The following is a 6,611-nucleotide window of genomic DNA, read 5'->3' as shown; positions in this document are numbered from 1 at the left end:
AGTCGGATCCGTGGTACTTTTTGGCTGCGGGGCCTCTTCAGTGAAGGGATCCTCCTGAACTGATGGTGTGTGGATGTGTTCCAAAAACACATTGCTGGGAATGGCTTCTCTTTTGGAACCTATTTTTTGCCAAATCATCAGCTACTTGATTTTTCAGTCAGGGTATCTGATGAAGCTCTAACCCCTCGAATTTCTTCTCCAGCTTTCTCACTTCATTGCAATAACCAGTCATGGCTGGACTTCTAACGTCCCATTCCTTCATCACCTGATTAACCGCCAAATCTGAGTCGCCATAGACCATGAGGCGACGGACGCCGAGTGAAATGGCCATGCGCAACCCATATAAAAGTGCTTCATATTCCGCCTCGTTATTGGAGGAATCAAAGTGGATTTGAAGAACATATCTGTGCTTATCTCCTCGGGGGAGACCAACACCACCCCGGCACCGGAACCATTCAGCATTTTGGAACCGTCGAAGAACATGGTCCAATGCTTCGAGTGAACCTGAGTCGGCAGTTGCTGTTCAGTCCACTCGGTGACGAAATCTGCTATTACCTGGGACTTGATAGCTTTCTTTGCCTCGAACTTGATATCTAGAGGAAGGAGTTCAATCACCCATTTTTCCACTCGACCAGTTGCATCTCTGTTATGCAGGATCTCTGACAATGGAGCATCGCTGATGACTGTAATGGAATGATCAGAGAAGTAGTGTGCAACACTCTTTGTGGTCATATAAATCCCATATACAAGCTTCTGATAATGAAGATATCTTTGCTTCGACGGGGTCAAAACTTCAGAAATATAATATACTGGGCGCTGAACTTTGAAGGCTTTTCCTTCTTCTTCCCGCTTGACCATAAGTACCATACTGACGACTTGTCCCGTGGCTGCGATGTAAAGCAGCAAAGGCTCCTTGTTGATTGGGGCAGCAAGCACCGGCTGGGTGGGGAGCAGAGCTTTGAGCTCTGCAAATGCTGCATCAGCTTCGGGAGTCCACTCAAACTTAAAGAGGCAATGCCTTTTCACCGAGACGAGATATGAATCGACTTAAAGCGGCCAAGCAACCGATAAGCTTCTGGACGTTGTGCACTTGCACAGGACTTTTCATTCAGAATATAGTACCGACTTTTTCTGGATTAGCGTTGATTCCCCGTTCGGAAACGAGAAAACCGAGTAATTTTCCGCCAGGAACTCCGAATGTGCACTTTGATGGATTAAGCTTGATATCATACCTCCTGAGGTTGGGAAAGGTTTCAGCAAGGTCAGCCAGCAGGTCGGAACCCTTTCGTGACTTGAACACAATGTCATCCACGTATGCTTCCACATTCCGACTGATTTGAGTGAGCAAACACTTCTGAATCATCCTCATGAATGTGGCTCCGGCATTCTTGAGGCCGAACGGCATGGTAACATAACAGAAGCACCCGAATGGAGTGCTGAAAGCTGTTTTGATCTCGTCAGGTCTATATAGACGGATCTGATGGTACCCGGAATAGGCGTCTAAAAAAGACAGTCGCTCACATCCCGCAGTCGAGTCGACTATCTGATCAATGCGGGGGAGAGGAAAATGATCTTTCGGGCAGGCCCGATTGATATGTTTAAAGTCAATGCACATGCGAAGTGACTTGTTCTTCTTGAGGACCATGACAACGTTGGCGAGCCACTCGGAGTATTAGATTTCTCGGATGAACTCCGCTGCTAAGAGCCGAGCCACCTCCTTGCCAATAGCCTTTTTCTTCTGGACGGCGGACCGTCAGAGATGTTCCTTGACAGGTTTTACTTTTGAGTCGACTCTTAGGCGGTGCTCGGCCAGCTCCGTGGGAACACCCGGCATGTCAGAAGGCTTCCATGCGAAAATGTCCCAGTTCTCACGGAGGAACTGGATGAGCGCTTCTTCCTATTTGGAGTCAAGTGTTGTTGAGATATGAGTTGGAGCAGCGCTGGGATCGGTCAGGTGGATGTGAGCTGTCTTCGTTTCGCCAGACGACTGAAAAGCTGATTCTGTAGCAGGCTTCCTGGCTCGCAACAAATCACTCGGGTCTATAGTCTTCTGGTATTCCTGCAGCTCCACCACTGCCATCTGAGCATTAGCGATCTTTGAACCTTTCTGAAAACATTCTTCCGCTTTCTTCCGATTGCCCGTAATAGTGATCACAGCTTTGGGCCCAGGCATCTTCAATTTGAGATACACATAACATGGTCGGGCCATGAAGCGTGCATAAGCCAGCCTGCCCAAAATAGCGTGATAGGCACTCTGGAAGTCTACAACTTCGAACATCAACTTTTCTTTGCGGTAATTCTTGGAATCAGCGAAAACCACATCAAGAGCAATCTGGCCGAGTGATTCAGCCTTCTTCCCAGGAATGACTCCATGGAAACTCATGTTGCTGGTACTGAGTCTGGACATCGGAATGCCCATCCCTTTCAACGTCTCAACATATAATATGTTCAAACCACTGCCACCATCCATCAAGACTTTGGTCAGTCGAGTGCCTTCAGCAACTGGGTCGACCACCAAAGCTTGCCTCCCAGGGGTGGCCATGTGCGTTGGGTGATCGGACCGGTCGAATGTTATGGCAGTCTGAGACCACTTCAGATAACTGGGTGTCGCGGGAGCGACCATATTCACCTCTCGGTTGATAACTTTCAGTTGCCTTTTGCTTTCAACATCAGCAAAAATCATCAAGGTGGAATTGACCTGGGGGTATCCATCGTCACTATCTTCCTTGTCCTCAACTTTGTCTGACTCCTTTTCCTTATCTTTGGGCTCCTTGCCCTCGAACTGCTGGATCAAGAGTCGACACTGTCGAGTGGTATGTTTTGGGTAAATGAAATTACCATCTTCATATTTCTTGGTGTGGACGAGACATGGCAAATCCAACACATCATTTCCGTCCTGGTCTTTAACTTTCTTGGGGTTCCAAGGTCCTTTGGGTTTCCCTTTAAACTTTCCTTGGGTTACAGCCAAGGCTTCCACAGGAGCAGCTGGCTCGGCTTTTTGCTTCTGTTTCCGATTGGAATTTCCTCCGGTTTCTTGAGCGACTGACTTGAGCTTGCCACTCCTGAGTCGATCCTCATCTTCACCATTAGCGTACTTGGTGGCAATCTCCATCATCCGATTCAGAGACATATCTTCGGTCCGACCGAATTTCAGATTCAGTTCTCTGTACTTGACGCCTTCTTTGAAGGCACAGACTACTTGGTGGTCAGGCACATTTTCTACCGTGTGATGTAACGTGATCCATCTCTGGATGTAATCCCTCAAAGTTTCATTCGGCTTCTGCACGCAAGACCGCAGTTCCGTCAGCCCTGCCGATCGCTTGCATGTTCCTTCAAATGTGGTGACAAACACTCGGGCGAGATCTTCCCAAGTGTAAATGTTGCTGGGTGCTAACTGGTTCAGCCACGCTCTAGCCGAGCCCTCCAACATGAGAGGCAGGTGCTTCATGGCCACTTCATCATTGCCGCCGCCAATCTGGACGGCCACTCGGTAGTCTTCAAGCCAAGTATCGGGCTTGGACTCACCAGTGAACTTGCTAACTCCAGTCGCCAACCTGAAGTTGGGAGGAATCACAGTGGCCCTGATGGCTCTACTAAAGCACTCTGGCCACGAAACATGTGCTCTGCTGCTGGTAGGTGCGTCTCTGTCGTGACCTTCTCGGTGAGCTCTGTTCCTGTCGACCAAACCTTGAACGAGAATGGATCTCGCATCAAAGCCTGGCTCCCTGGAGTTGACTGGAATCCTTCGCCCAACATTACGAGGGCGCCTGTCATCCTGCTGTCGAGGCGCATACGACCCGCTCCTCGAGGGAGGGGTGGGCACTCGACGTCGATCATCACGATCGAATCGGTGATCATATTGCTCACGGTTCCCATACTGATTATGCCGGTCCCCACGTCCCACACGCCTCGAGGGCGATCTTGGGCTATGAGCCTACTGGACTGTGTCTGCAGCAACGGACTAAGAAACAACGGAATTCTGGTCTCCTGCTGCCCGGAGTAACGCTCTGATCTGCAGCAAGCCTCTGCCAGCCTCCGACTGGGAAGGCTGAATCGACTCCGCTATACGGGCTGCAGCTGCTAAATTCTAAATCGGAGTTCGATATACCTGCGGGGCCGGAAAGAGTTGACATCGACTGGATTCTGGAACCCGTGGTCGTGCACACTCGTCGAGTGCTCGCTGGAGGTTCTCCGGTCGAGTGCGTTCGGCCAAGTTTGCCAGGCGCGTGTCCTCCAAGGCACGAGCCTCGGGGGTTTCTCCAACGATGGGAGTGTGCAGTGCATCCATGTTCCGGCGATGAAGTTCTTCTCTCTGCAGTGATGTGAGAGGCTCGGGGAGATATTCCTCATGGGGACGCGACGGGTCGCCTCCACCCGCGCCTCCGTTGGTGCGGGGAAAACCGGGAGGACTGGGCGGTCCATCGACCATCAGAACCACCACTGCTGGATCGCTGCTGTCGCACTCGGATGCGGTCTCTGCGGAGCCAATCGAATAGGCCGTAGAGGGATTCGTCGGGCTCGATCGCCACGACTTGAGGGGTGGACGACTGGCGTGCCACCGCGTGTCTCACCCACCGCTGAAGTCTCGACCGACCGGAGTGCTTGCGCCGGCGGGAAACAGGGAGGGAGGACAACACAGGAGCCGACCGGTAGGGGGTTGACGGTTGCCGCAAGAGAACGCCGCGGACGCACACGCTAAAGTGCGTTGCCCCACGCACAGGGAGTGCATCCACGTCGAGCGGAGCCTCCTGAAGCCAAGCGGAGTCATCGGCGATGAACGTGAGCGTGCCGAGAAGGATCTCGCAGCCCTCCACCAAAACTCCGCCAGAAACCATGATGATTCAGATCGGAAAAGATCGCAACTCCTCCAACAAATCACTAAAACACCGGCCCCAAGGTGGGCGCCAACTGTCGTGGTTCTAAGTCTGACAGTAATGTAGGGGGGTAAGTATGGAGAAGCAAGATCTTAGCTATGGAGAAGTTGTAAGAACACGAGGTTTACGAGTTCAGGCCCTTCTCGGAGGAAGTAACAGCCCTACGTCTCGGAGCCCGGAGGCGGTCGACTGGATTATGTGTGTATGAATTACAGGGGTGCGAACCCTTTACACTGAGGAGGTGGTGGCTTATATAGAGTCCGCCGGACCCCTCCGGCCCTCAATTATGCAGGGTTTTAAATACATTAAGGTCGGGCGTTACTGGTAACGCCCTTAATAAAGTGCTATGATGACCATAAAAGCTACTTAATAACCGACTGTTAGCGTGCGGAGTGCCTTCAGGTCTCTTGGCCGTCGAGTGGTTTGGTCTTGGTCGAGTGATCGCTTCTTGGTCGAGTGTCTTTGAGTCTGTCGAGTGGAACACTTCCAAGTCGATTGAAAGGTGATTTCTTCTAGAGATGTCCTTGGGTCAGTTTGGACAGGTCCATGACCCTACCCTAGGTACATAGCTTCATCAGGCGGGGTCACTGCTTCTCCCCGCGCTGCCGGGTGCGGGATCTATAATAGGCGTCGCTGCTGGTGGGAGCCTCATCTTCTTGGCGCTGGGGTCAGCCGACTCCATTTTCCTCGAGGGCGTCGCGTCGCGCTCACGGATTTGAGCAGGGTAACAAATGATGGGCCTAGTTGTAGTGCGAGCGAAGAAGAAGGGGAGCTGGGGGTTTTCTGTAGGAGTGAGGAAGAAGGGGAGCTGGGGTTTTCTGTAGGAGTGAGGTGAGGAATTTGGGGGTACGAGTGGAGCAAGCTGATGTGAGGTGGGTGGGAGCGAGGAGGAAGAAGAGCACCCAGGATTTGGGGGGGGGTGTGCTGGGTGTGGGTAGCGCCTCTCATTCAGTAAATATATGGGCTTTTGAATTGATTTTACTATTTACTAGTGTGGATGGGCTGTTTTGTCTAGTACAGTGGAGACACTCTACAACTACCCAGAAAAACAATTACTACTAGTACAGTGGAGACACTCTACCGCTTCTGGCTCCTCCTAGCTCATTGAAACGTCTCCCTCTGCTGAATGTCGTTATACTTTTGTTCATCGACATGCGGGCCATGCAGCGCGCGGGCCCAAATGCCATCCACTAAATTAGAAGGCAGTATGCAGGTGGAGAGTCACCCTGGTCGTAGCACGGCAGTAACGAGCCGTCGTATCACAAAACCCCACCTCCCGCAGTCTAAGTTTGACGGACGAAGCAACCATCATTTCACTCTTCGCTGAATCCCGTTCTCCCTCACCGTCTTCAAGAAAGGCAACACTTGCATCTGCCACTGTTCTTCTCTCCGAACGAAGGGAAGGTAAGCGGATCCATGATGTTGGTATATTTTTGTTCAGAGGAAAAAAAAGAACTTTTGCAAAGCAGTAACCGATCCTCACTCTCTTTTTTGTTTCATTGTCATTGCGATTGTGTTTTCCTTTCAGTGGTCTCCTAGTATTCGACAGTTTCATGATGGACCAAGGAGAACCAGGCAAAGATTTGTCGACATTGGAGCAGACGCGGGAGGCTGATCCCCACGAGATAGAGAGCTCTAAGAAGATGGAGGCAACCACCAAGGCGACCCCAGATACTGAGATGATCAACGCCCCGTTTGAGTTTACATCCCCCGTGGCACTACAGGAGCAGTTTTCCC

The sequence above is a fragment of the Triticum aestivum genome, chromosome 1A, assembly GCF_018294505.1.
Source record: "Triticum aestivum cultivar Chinese Spring chromosome 1A, IWGSC CS RefSeq v2.1, whole genome shotgun sequence".
Taxonomy (NCBI): Eukaryota; Viridiplantae; Streptophyta; class Magnoliopsida; order Poales; family Poaceae; genus Triticum; species Triticum aestivum.
The sequence above is the reverse complement of the archived record's forward strand: the minus strand, read 5'-3'. Positions refer to the sequence as shown.